The sequence below is a fragment of the Lagopus muta genome, chromosome 8 (assembly GCF_023343835.1).
Source record: "Lagopus muta isolate bLagMut1 chromosome 8, bLagMut1 primary, whole genome shotgun sequence".
Lineage (NCBI taxonomy): Eukaryota > Metazoa > Chordata > Aves > Galliformes > Phasianidae > Lagopus > Lagopus muta.
In genome coordinates this window covers 11,185,225-11,198,829 of record NC_064440.1, presented here as the reverse complement: position 1 = coordinate 11,198,829, position 13,605 = coordinate 11,185,225, and the positions used below count along the sequence as shown (strand labels likewise).

At 41.4% G+C, this 13,605-nt stretch overlaps 1 long non-coding RNA gene across 1 annotated transcript in view; it reads left to right on the top strand.

Annotated features, from left to right (window-relative positions):
• The window catches only part of LOC125696804 (uncharacterized), a 190,443-nt gene that overhangs the window by 89,892 nt on the left and 86,946 nt on the right, over window positions 1-13,605 (top strand). The window contains exon 2 of the long non-coding RNA XR_007378544.1: window positions 12,998-13,119. This is a non-coding gene — a long non-coding RNA (uncharacterized LOC125696804). The remainder of the gene's footprint in view (window positions 1-12,997; window positions 13,120-13,605) is intronic.

The window sequence follows — 13,605 nt, the reverse complement described above, 5'->3', positions numbered from 1 at the left end:
ATTGCTGTCCTCTTCGGTTAGCTAATTGAATTTAAAAAAAAAAAAAAACCCTTGCCCTGGTAAAAATTTGTATGTATATTTCTAAGCAGTATTTAGTAAAGAAGAAAATAATGCCTTTATTAGTCTTCTTCATAATGTTATAATGCATAATATTAAAGATTGTTTGTTATGTTCCTTATTTAAAAAACAAACAAAAAAAATCTAAAAATTTGGATCAAATTTTGACATTAAACCACCCACCCTTTGGCACATTCCCCTGCCTGGAAAACTCAGCTTGAGAAAGGAGTGTTACCAAGGTTGAGTGATTAAAAAAATAATAATCAGATGGAAATTGTTCTAGCAATATTGCCAGTAATTTTTCTCATATCCCAACTACAACTCTCAGCCCACCTGCCTCAGAGCTTCATCTGAGCTTTGATCTTGAACTAAGCTGCCCTACCTGTGCTTTCTAGGGTTTTGGTGGCAGGTGTTTGGTATGGGTCTCTAAACCTTCACGTGCTGCAGTATGCAATATTAGTTGACAATATCTTGGACTAAACAGGCCACTCGTCTGATCCAATATGTCATTTTTCACGTTCCCATAGAAACTTAAATTAATCAGTCATTCCTGATGCATTTCTTGTACAATATTGTCATTTTGATGCTCTTTTGCTGCTAGTTTTGAAGGAAGCTTCAAATTTGTTCAAGGAAATCGAGCCAAGTTTATGTTGCTTTTTAGCAGCAGGTACTTTGCCTGTAATAAGGAAAATGAGATTTTACAGAAATCTTGCAAGGTAAAGAAAACTTTGCTTCATATTGTTAATGAGAGCATTCTTATTCAAGAGCGTTTGACTGTACTTATAAAGGGTACTATCCACAATGGTTAGTGTGGAGAGGAAACCTTAAGTAGAACATGCTATTGTGGCCTTTGAGCGGTTCCCATCTCCTCTATTCAGAGAGCAGAGTTAACTGAGGATAGCAAGAACAAACTGTACATGCGCTTGAGAAAAAGAACTTGACTTGGCAAGTTGGCGTAAGTGTAACACAATATATTACCACTTTCTGCTGGGCTTATTCTCTTACTGTCATTGACCAGATCTGTTCAACGGCTGCCATTTTCGGTTGCAAGTAGAAGAAATCCCAATTCCATCCCTCCCCCCTCCTCCTCCCCACCACACACATGCTTTACTTTCCAAGAAAGTCAGTTTATGTAATCGATACCAGGTCTGTCTAGGAAGCTGTTCTGAAATTTGGGGGAGGGCAGGGGTAAGAGGGGAGGGCTGAAGGACGAAGCAGGAACAAACATTAGACTTGACAAAGCTTGAAATATAAAACAAAAAAGCATCTGCGAGGCATAATAAAACAAAGTGTATATACGTGTTGTTCTCACAGCGTATTTGGCTGAGCCCAGGCAACGGGAAAGCATGCATAGCTAACGCTCCTGACTGTGTGAAACCCTTTGTATACTCCAGAGTCTCTGCAAGAGACCTTGATTACAGAGTTTGGCATGATACCCAATACATTTTTTGGAATGGTTTCTTGTCCATCACTGACACTCGTAATGAGAAATTTATACACCATCCAAAGCGGATAAATTAATTTCAAACACTTTTGACTTGGGTCAACAATGGCTATTGGCAGTGCCTATTATTTGCCTTTTTATTAAAAAGAAAAAAAAAAAAGAGGAGAAATTGCTCTTCTTCATGGTGATAGCATGGTAAAGACACTGAGTAGGGTGGAGATAGAATCTTGGCAAGCACATATATAGGTCAAGATAGAGTATTTCACTTTTCAATGTAAATGAAAGTAATTTCTTCAGTATGAACGGTTTAATAAATTCCCAGGATGGTTTTCATTAAGAAATTTGCATATTGGCTGGTGTAAGATTTTCTGAAATCAATCAGTTGGCAAAAATAATTTGGTTTTACTTCTATTTTCCCAATCCAGTTAACAGTCAAGGAATGAAGTATAAATTAGCTATCCCTTTGAGAGCTGCATTTAAAACTCAGAAGCTTAAGTTAGCCTTTTAAAGATGATAATTGTACATATTCTCATGCAGATACGTACACCAGAAATGGGAAAAGGCATTAAAACACACCTACACAAAAAACCTGTGGATTGGAAGCAAACAAGAAAATTGCTGCAGTCTTCTTGGGAGATACTGAAATTATGGGGACATGTGCATAAATTACTAGTAGGTTCCCATTGTGTGCAGCCCAAATTACTACATTCTCTAATTGAATGTAAATTCTGCTTTTTGGCTGATCTTTAACTTTTCCTATGTGTTCTATTTTGTACATGCAAGGCTCAAGAATTTATTGAAGACAAAACCCTATTTATATACCCAAGCTATCCAAATGCCAGCATTTCTGCCAGATTTTTAAATATAACTACAGAGCTTTATGTAAACAAATTATTTAGGTTTTCAAAATCATATGATAACAGCAAAATATAGCATAAGAAATAAAAGGTGAAAAATAGAAATAAGATTTTAGAATGGAAATATAAAATATGGCAAGAAATTGGAGATTATGGAGTGTGAACACAGGTAATATTGCACATGTATTTTTATTTTGTTGTATTTCAGTTAGCTTCTTTGTCCAGGAGTTGTTTCAGTTTTTGATTTTCATTTGTCCCTTAAATTTAGGCTTTGTTTCACAAAGAGAATGACACAGAGGGAATATGTGATTTTCTGAGAGCTGCTCTGGGGACTTTTTTCTGAAATGACCAGCCTTGCTCTTATCTCCCTTCTTACCTGCCTGCTTCTTTGTGCTTTTCTCTGCCTGAGGAAAGTGAGGGTTGCTGGGTGCCCTGGTGGTTGGAAGGATGCTTTGTGCAGCTGATACGCTGGCTGCACTGTGCATAGTGACAACTGAAATACGGATCCTGGGATGCTGTGCTGGTAGGTCCTGATGGCATCGCATGGACACCCATTATTAGGGAAGAACCAGAGCAGGTTTTCAGATGAGCTCAGACTAGATGATCTAATGGTCCCATCTGGCCTTAAAATCTGTGAGTGTATGAAAGACAGTCCTGCAGTTACAAGCATTTTAGAACTGTCAATTCCAGATTTGCAAAAAGCAATTGCTTCCATGCTGAAATGCTCAGATATGCTTTATGTGTACAGTGTTGTAAATGCTCTATAAAATAGAGATATGGCTCAAGTAACACATAGCAAGGGAGAGCAGCTCAATCTAATAAGCACAAGGAGAGTTGATGTTAAGGTCTTTAGAGGATGACTGTTTGGAAGAGATTTGAGAAAGGAGAAGAGGGTATTTGGGAAAGAAAGGAAATACTCCCCAAAGATGTGGGAGACTGAAGCTGCAAAGCCAAGGAAGAGAGAAGGAAGTGGGAAGGAGGGGAAAAAGGGGGAGCGAGAGAAAGAAATAAGGAAGGGCCTAGAGCAGCAGAGAACAAAGCTTTAGGATGCAAGCAATTAATACAGCAAATGTACCCCCTTTATCACTCTAGGACTGTGCCTGCATGGCTGTCATTCAGCATCCTTCTGCTTTGCTTTCTTTATCTTTTTTGCCTAAAAACAAGGAAAGGGAGAAAAATTAGAGAGGGGGAAGAGGTGTGTGACATGGGAAGTGGTTTTTTTGTCCCTCTACTTGTTAGTGGGAGGGGATGCTGGACGCGTAGGGTCCTCAGGCTGAGAGTGACCCTGGCTCATAATTAGCCCATCAGGAAAAGGCAGAGAGGTGGGAGGGGAAAAAAGGAGGGAATGGTGGCAGCAGCTCCGCACCCAGAGCCCCAGCACTGTCAGGGAGGGGCATCACAAGCACCATTGTACAACAGTCACGTAGTGGCATTACAGTTACACCGAGTTATTTTATTATTTCAATTATTTAATAATTCAAAATGAATACTTGAGTTTCTTCTCACCCCTGGATATCTTGTTTGTTTTTTTTTGTTTGTTTGTTTAATTTATTTTTTATAGTATGTGATAAGTTTATAAATGCTGAAGGGTGGTGTGACAGGGCAGGTTCCAGATAAAGCATCTGCCCAACCAACTTGTCAACCTTTTCCCTTCTGCTGCATCATGGCAAAGTGCTGGACCTAGCTTCAAAGAAGAATGCAACAAGACAGTCTCATGATAGGCTAATACAGAATTTCTTTCTGTAATCCCAACAATTTTGGTGAATTACTGTAGGTTTCCATATTCCAGGATGGATTTTTGAGGTAATGGGTAGATTTTGGGTTGCCAACAACTTTCATCTGAGAAGATGGAGCTGACAGTTGAAGTCAGTTATGCCTTTAAACTCACAAAACCTTAAGACTTGCTTGTTGAGCTACTCAAAGCAGTGTGATAAGTGGCTGGCTGTTATCTATGACAAGGTATCTTGCTTCTTTTTCCCACAATAATAGTGAAATGACCAGTCAAATGTTTGTGCTTTTTGTTGATTTTGAAAAACAGCATCCTTATTTTTTCACTGATGCCAAACTTGTATCTTTCTGTTTACTTCAAGTAATAGGAAAAGGGACTCAATAAGGTGTGGCAAGGGTTTGACTGTGATTTTATTAAAGTTTTCCCCAGAGTAAAGGGAGGAGGAAGTTGATTATCTTGTAATTGGTATCTCTCTGGGGTGCTGCACTTGTTAAATCCGTATCCATGATGGGACTATCTGGTTACACTGAAGAGATTACCTGCTGATTGCTGCCTCTGGGATTTAGTGATAGTGCTGAATGCCAAAATCTTTCTGAACTGTGAGTGGAAGAATTAATTTCAACTGCCTTTGTTTACTTTCTAATGGCAGCTAATGCTCTATCTAGTTTTTACTGTCTCCCAGTGTAGATAATAGGAAATCTCTTTTGAATAGAGCAGATGAGATTTTCTGGCCTTTGTACTTGTTGCTTCAATGGATGGGAAATAATATTTGATTCCAGGCTGTGTCCTTGCCTTGCTGTTAGCTTTTAATGAAGTAGCTGGGTTCTGCCTTTAGAGACACATTCCCTTCTATGTTTGGAGATAGATGTCAGCTCCTGAGATCAAAACCAAGAGTTTTCTTTCCTTCGGCATTGTGAAAGATGTTAATCATAGCCTGATAGAACCATTTGAATCGGAGTTGGAAGAGACCTTTAAAGTCTCCTAGTCTAACTCTCCTTCAGTGAGCAGGGACACCCACAGCTCAGTCAAGTGCTCAGAGCCTCGTCCAGACTGATCTTGACCGTCTCTAGGGATGAGGCATCCACCACCTCTCTGTGCAACCTTTGCCAATGCCTCACCACCGTTATTGTGAAACACTTTTTCCTTGTATCCGACTTCAATCTCCCCTTCTTCCTCTGTAACTTTTTCCCCTTGTCCTGTCCCAGCAGACGCTGCTAAAGAGTCTGTCTCCTTCTTTCTTATTAGCCCCCTTTACGTACTGGGAAGCCACTTTAGGGTCTCCCCACAGCCTTCTCTTCTCCAGGCTGAACAGCCTCAGCTCTCTCAGCCTGTCAATCCCTAATCCAGGGTTTTTTTTCCTTTGTTTTGATACATAACTGGTAAAGCATTCTTGCTTCTTCCAGGATGATCTGCGATATTCCTCACACCAACGTTTTCAGACATGTATTTAAACACAGTGTAACAGAGTGTGATAGGGAGAAGCACTCAGACCCGATAGAAGCAGCAGAGTGCAATTATTTCCAGGAGAGCAACGGCAGAGCTGAAACAGACCCAAAAAACTCCCTCTGGCGCATTGGCTCCCTGGCAGACCAGGCCCGCGGTCGGTGCAGTGCTGGCTGTGCTCAGCAGAGCTGCTGGTGGGGAGCAAGCAGCGCGTGGCTGGGCTGAATGGGGCTGGGGGTGAGAGGCGAGCTAGGGATGTATTCTTGCCGCCGGGAAGCAAACCGGAACTGGGCACAGGTCTAATTGCATAACAGATGATGCATTGTACAGCCTGTACCCGCTCCTAAAGAGCAGAGGTGAGCACGCCAAGGCAGGCTCAGCCCTGGCTCCCGGTGAAGGCTTGGCCCATGGCCACCAGGAACCGCGAGTGGAGGGGTCTGTAAGGAGAAGGCCCAGCATTGCTGTGCTCCTAGCACAGGCTGCTGTGAGGTGACACAGCCTCACCGCAGGCCTTCCTCCATCATGTCGCTGCCGTGTGAGGAGCTCTCCTGCCATCCCTGTGAGGGAAATGGGGACCTGCCCTCTTTTCCCCTCAGGAGACCCATGAACTGTGGGTACCACTTTGTGACATTGTATCCAGGCTCCAGTGGATACTGTTGGAGAATGACTTTTTACGGGGTCTGGCAGTGATAGGGCTGGGGGAAATGGCTTTAAACTAGAAGAGGGGAGATGTATGTTAGATGTTATAAGAAATTCTTCACTCAGGGGGTGGTGAGGCCCTGGCACAGCTGCTCAGAGCGCTGTGGTGCCCCATCCCTGGAGGTGCTCAAGGCCAGGTTGGATGGGGCCCTGGGCAGCCTGAGCTGATGGGTGGCAGCCAGCCCGTGGCAGGGGTTGGGACTAGGTGGGCATTAATGTCCCTCCAACCTAAGCCATTCCATGCTGTGGGGCCAGCAGCTGCTCCTGCTCAGACCGTAGTTGTCTTCAGGTTAGCAAAAATGCAGCTTATCTTCAGCCTTCAAACACTTGGCAATGAACTGAAAAGGGGCTTGTTTAAAAAAAGGAAAAAAAAAACAAAACGTAATACAATACATAGGGTTGTCTTTTCCCACTTTGTGGCAGATCAAACACGTTTATCTAGGGTTTTAATTTCTTTTCCTTTCACATCATAGTGAGGATCTTCAGCAGAGAACGGAACAGCCGGGTGATGTATTTTTGGGTTATAACTTGAGAACAAAAGCTCATTAGGACTCAAAGATTTTATATGGATAACACCACCCACGGTTACTTTAGATAGGGTAGAAATGTTTTTATGGTTTAGGGCACAAACTAGCTATTAAATTACTAGGGAACTACAAATATCTACTAGACACATCGATGGGAGTGCAACCAGAACACAGAGTACTACATAAAATAATTGCATACAACGCAGCTAATATTAGATCACATGAAAGTACATGACTGTTCTATAACTTTTTTTTTTTTTTTTTTTTTTTTTTTTTTTGCATCTTTCTTAATTGGACTGTGAGAGGGGGTGGAATTGGGTGTTGCAATGCTGACTTTGCTGTCAAAGGTTGAAAAACTCACAGCTTCTCACAGAGGTTTCACTGCTGGTACTGTTGGAGGAGCTGAGTTTCCTGAGCTAGCAAAAAGTCCTCTGTTTCATGCTTAGCCAGAACGTGGGAGCTCAAATGAGAGGGGATGGATTACCCATCGTGCTGAGGCTCCACTGAGCAAGCATGTCCTTGACGTGTGAGCCCAAATTGGGGTCGATGACAAGGACAGCTCTGACATCATATGAGTCATGTGAGGAAGGAGGGGTGTTGCTGCCTCCTGAAGGGGGGACGCATCTGTTCCACGCTTGCTCGTGCGACGTGAAGAGGTTGCAGTGCTAAGATGCACATAGGGAGAGTGGGAGTGTGCCGCTTAGCAGGGCTTTTTTGAGTTTGGGAATCTCATAGGAGCTGCCTCTCTTCTGCTCTGTAATTTCCAGCCCTTAGGCGCAGGCAGTGGTCAGATATGAGATGGTTCTGCCATGGGATGAAGGTGCCTTGGGAATGGCAGCACTGGGTTTCCCACATCTGGGATCTGCAGAGATCTACCTTTGTCCTCCAGGTGCACCAAATGGAGAAAAGCTTGAAAGAAGTATTACAGGATGTACTTCTATTAATTAGAGGGCATATAGGTGCAGTTGAATTTGCTGCCTCCTGTTCCCTTTAGAGAGGCATGCTTTGAGTCACTAACAACTTTGCCAAGCAGAGATGCCAGGATGCTTGTACATGTGAAATTTTCTGAGCTACTGTATCTATCTTCATCTTTGTTCATCAGTGTTGTTAGCTCCATAAGGAACTGTTTATCTGGAGGGAAAAAAAAAAAAAGTGTGTGAACATGTAATTAAGACCATCAAAAGGTATGCACACGTGAGGGGTCACTTCTAGTTAGAGAGCTATAAATATTACACTTTCTGTCTTTTTTTTTTTTTTTTTTTTTCCCAACTTCACAGCTTAACCATCAGATTCTTAATAAAGGGAGTTCTTGCCTGTGCTCCACAACCCCTGCGAGTGCATTTAGGAGCTACAAGCACAGCTCTAGGTTCCATATACAAAGATAGTGAAATCAGGGCTATTCCCTGGCTAGGAATTACTGTTACAGATCTGCTCTTGTAGAGAACTGAAAAAAACTGAAGCTGAAGCTTTGGGTGCCTGCACACTGAACAAATTAGCTTCAGTACTGGACTGGTGATCAGCGTAGCCGTGTAGCTGCTGAATGGAGCAGGTTGGGTCATTGCAGAAAAAAACCTTTGTCCCTAAGCATGAAGGTGATTTAGAGGTGCTGTGTGAGAGGGCAGCCACATGCGTGCCCTTCCCAGTGGTCTTCTGCCTTGTTTACAGCCTGAGAAGACTGCTTCAAGGAATAATCCAAACCTGGCCCAATCCAACTACGTTCCCTGCAGTGTCTGCTTCTGCTTTGCCATAGAAAGCTAACACCTAACAATTATTCTTACGTTTTATTATTTTGTCATTTTTCTGCCAAATATTCCTCAGGAGTGTAAGATAGAAAATGTTTTGGATAAAGCTCTATAGTACAAATCTTATAATTTATATCTTATCTAAACCATGAAGAAAGCAATCAGAAAAACATGTGCAAGGCTGGGACTTCATTTCAGTGGAATTTCAGAGGATGCATATCAGCATGAATGTGACAGCATTGTGAATGACTAGCAGTCTCAGCATTGCATTCTGAAGGTCTTTCTGAACTTCACTACTGAATCCTTCCTGATAACTACTTGTGCTGTGCAAACACCCAGTGGTCTAACTTGTGTTGTGACTTTGTTTTCAGCATATGTCATGCAGGGTGAGAAATAAAAACTTGATAGATTACAGACTGGATGGATGAATGAGTGCTGCTGAGGTGTCCTAGTTCAAAGTATAAGAGAATGGCAGAACCAGTGACTTCAAACAGGCCTGATAACTCTATCTTTTTAATTTGTATTTCGGGATGTTGTGCTTAAGCTCAGGTGTAGACGTTGTGCATATTTCCCCGACTTTGCTAGATGCCCTGTTACATACCTCTGTGCACAGTAAGAGACATGGCACCACAAGCTTCTACTGTTTGGCAAGGCCCAGTGTTCAGGCTGTCAAATACAGCCTCCTCAACTTTAGGGCCCATCACTGACTTCTTTGACCTATTCTGGCTGATTTGCACAAAATCCTTTAGAAGGATTTAACGCTGATACCATTTGTCACTATTTTCTTTTGGTTTTCTTTGCTTTTTTTTTTTTTTTTTTTTTTTGGATGAAGGAATCTTCCAGTCAGTACTCATGGTGGTCTTCGTAGGTTTCCTCTTTTTCTATTCCCATTTCCTCTGATTTCCTTCTCTAGGTATCCTCATTCCTCATTCTCCCAGGCAACAAACAGGAGATGGCCGCGTGTTGTACCAGAGGAGGTTTAGGTTAGACATAAGGAAGAACTCTCAGAGAGTGGTCAGACACTGGAATGGCTGCCTAGGAAGGTGGTGGAGTTGCCGTCCCTGGCAGTGTTCAAGAGGTGTCTGGATGAGGAGCTACGAGATATGGTTTAATAGCTTGTGGTAGCAGTGGTAGCGGGAGGGTGGTTGGACTAGATCTTGCAGGTTGTTTGCAACCCTGTGATTCTATGATTCGATGTGTGGACCAGATTCTTCCACAGGACAGTGTTCTGGGAGGATCACCTCCCAGAGGTCACAGACCACAGTAAAATAATAGAGCAGTCAATGAAGGGGCTTTATACCTGTTTCTTATACAAAAAGCTGTCATGCGAATACCCTGGAGAATTTTTGCATATTTCAGTCTATACAGAGCCCTGTGTTAACCCTCCGAAAAAATATAGCTTTTGCTTTAGTGGCTCTCCCAGTACTGATTGTTTTTTATTAATCTCCTTAGTAATACTTATAAAAATGCTTGACTGTGGTTATGCAGATTGTCTCATGTGATCACTAGCAATTATGCTAATCACAGTCTTCTCACAGTTCTTTCCCATCTGTTTTATCCACCTATGGATACTTTCAGTAATATAAATGATATAAAAGGCTCCAAACCCATCACACTCACATTTTCTGGTCACTGTATTAGCAAAGGTTTTGCAGATCAGAGAGTTTACAGCCTATGCAGGGAAGGTGAGGAGTGAGAGGAAGAGGTAGAGCATTCCCATTTTTATGGAAGACAACACACAGGGCTAAAGAACTTCCCAAAGATGTCAGTAGCAGAGCTGGAGATTAGTCATTAGGCTGTGGAAAGCCTTGTCTGTATGAAACTGCATAGGCTGAGCATCACGTGGGGGAAAAGCAAAAAAAAAAAAAAAAAAGCAAAAAAAAAAAAAAAAAAAAACAAACAACAAAACCCTCTCTGCTGCCGTTTACTGGAACTAGAGAAAGAGGAATGAAAGGGCAAGGAGCAGATTTTGTTTGCTTGCCCTGTTGATGTCATTAGCTGTGGGTGGGAGGACAATAAAACATTGTTTTCTTTTCTGTGTGCTTGAAGAACTGCAGTTTGCCAAGTGCAACTCTGTTAGCAAGGATACACTATCCAAAATGCCAGCTTTGCACAGAGAGGCAGAGCTGCTGGCATCTAACACTGGAAGTAAGGGAACAGGGTTCCTTATCCTGTGGGTGGGATATTCCCGGTGACGTGGGCTCATCTCTGTGTTTCTGTGTGAGTACATATTTTTCTGCTGTCCTGTGATGCATCCAAAATCGATGCCAATGAGGCAGTAAAGATTTTCCTGGGGAGGAGGCTTGGGACTCCACGTTGGTATTATGGTGAGAAGCCTCATTCTGGTGAGCGGCCAGAGGCCGTGAATGTAGTAAACCTGGTGACACTCGGTGATTAGGTGAGAGAGTGCCATAGGTAGGTTTGGTGAAGCACCTCCTTTCAGAATCTGTTGGCAGAAGATAAGGGTTTCAGGCTCCCGATGCTTCATGTTCATAGGATACTGTGCTGTTTCAGGAAACTGAAGCAAAGGTTTATTGTGTACATTACTCTGATGGAGGCCAGTAACTTGCTTGGAAGACTAATGCTTTTCCCCCCTCATAAAATTTTCTTCTTTTTATATGGGGACTTAAAGCTCAGGAGAAAGGAACTGGGACAAGTAAAGACTGCACAAGGAAACTGCTAAGTTCTCTGGGGTTTCCAGGTGGAGACGGAGTCCACTGCTTGGTAGAATCCCTCATTTGGCAGAAGTGTCCTGAATCTATGAAAAATGCTCTAACACCTCTTTTTCTTAATGCATTACTATACACAATGAATTTGTTGAAACAGGAAATGTGTTTTCATTCTGTGTATGGACATACCTATCAGAGCAGGGCCCCAGCTCTGACCTGAGAGTGTAGATGCTACCTTGATAAATGGCAATTACGTTTCCAAAAAGCTTGGATTAATCTTGTACATAAAAAAAAAAAAAAAAAAAAAAAAAAAAAAAAAAAAAAAAGCAGCACAGCAGTGTTCACTTGGAGACTATTTGTGGCCATTGGAGAGAAGATGATGCTTTGTTGGAGTATTACCTGTCAGAAAGAATCCTTGGACCAAGAATCTTTCAGGGCGTTGTATGACATTCAGCACAACCATATCCGCTAGGAGATGCTTTCCTGCACCAGATCCAGTGCAGTGTCCCATTTCTGGCTAACGTAACACACGATGGGACTACAGATTTCTAAGGAAATAAATCCTTTCCAAGCACTTGTCGAAGCTATCGAGTCTAGGGAAATATATAGAGATGGATGGGATATGTCATTCTTAAAGGGATGAGTTATTTAAAGCTAGTCTGGGGTATGCTGTTCTTAAAGGGATGAGATATTTATTAACAGACTTACATATTCCTGTGATGATTCCAGTGAGAACAATGAAAATTGTGACTGAGTCAACATAAATTTAGAGTTAACTTTTAACTTTGGAATTTTCAAAGGCATTTAGTGTTGACCTAACTCTGATCTCTTCAATGGAAGCTTTATGACTTACATCAGTAGAGAGAAAATTACTCTGATAATGAATGGTTCTAAAATCACACCCTAAATTGATAAGCTTATACTTTCATCATATATCTGATATAATCCTGATAAATGCATATTATCCTAGCATGGATGGGTTGTTTCAAAAGAGTTGCATACGTCCCTTCATAATGGAATATTAAAAAACAAATCAAGGAAAAAAAAATCCCAGATGAACAATTCCATAAAGCTTAAATTTCTTTATGGTAGGGAATATGTCTTCTGCATCTTGCACAGAGTTTATTGCACCAAAACTTTAATACATAATAAATAAAGAAGACTGTTGTTGCAAATGCATTTGTTAGATGCCTAATGAAATTACTATGTCACCGATTATCATTTATGTTCTTAAAATGGTGCCCAGGTGCATACAGCAAGTCTTAAGGCACACAGCTGATACACAGTTAAATACATAACATATGCCCCACCTGGAAAATATGGCCCTGAAATAGCTATTCCTAATTAAATTTCCATGTGAAGCTTTGCTGAAGTTTTGCCTACTTTGGGCCTCATCTCCAGCTGGAGAACTAAGATTAGTTTCCTTGGGAGTTAACCCCAGCTGAGCATTGCAGCAATTTTTTTATTATTATTTTTTATTTATTTATTTGTTTTGGTCATCTTGGTTAGCCGTGATCTGCAAGGCTTGTTTGTGCTTGGTTGATGTACACCAGGGAATACACAGTATACAGAGCAAACCCAATGTGGATTAAGGGGAAACTTGGGTGAAATCTTGGTCCCTGTAAAGTCAATTGGAGTTTTGCCACTGATTTATATGAGGTCAGGATGTTATCCCTAAATTCTCTAACGTTTTACGTTTGATGACCTGCTATGTCAGCCTTTACAATACATTAATACTAGTTTATATGTTCTGAAGATGCATTGTCTGGTAAAACATATGATGCAATGTTAGTATAAACCTTCTGTGTGTTTCTGTTCTGTCTTCTCCAGGCATTAAAGGATGTGTCTTTTTGGCTACTGCTCTGCTGGAGCTGAAACTTTCCCAAAACTCACAGCTAAGCAGTTCAGTGTGTGTTGCGTGGGACAGCTACAGAATTCCAATTACTGCAACGGTGAGTAGTACTGAGACACGTAATCCTCAAAGTCAACAAAGAGGTTGTAAATGCACCTAGGAGCATTCAGAAGATAAACACATTTAAATATACATGTGTATAAAAAGGTCTTCTGGCTATAACACTCTGTCAGAAGGTATTTGATATTTGTTTGATGTATCAGAATGATTTGCAAAATGAGAATAAGAGCCTTGTTTCATTAGGCATTATAAAATTCCTGCTGAAAGGCTCACGTCTAAGATATGCATTCTAATAAAGCAACTGCATTAAGTGTGATATGGGAGGGACAGAAGAATGCAATGCTGTCCACGTATATACATGTCTGTATTTTTATTATGAACTAGTAAAACAAAGATCAGTCATCCTGATGTATCCTTTAACCTGCTTTTCCATGGGCTAATTTACTGTAGACATAGTAGTGGAAACGAGACTTGAGAAAGGATTTGGGAAATAATTTAAAGAGGCATTTGAATTGTATGGCTGCTA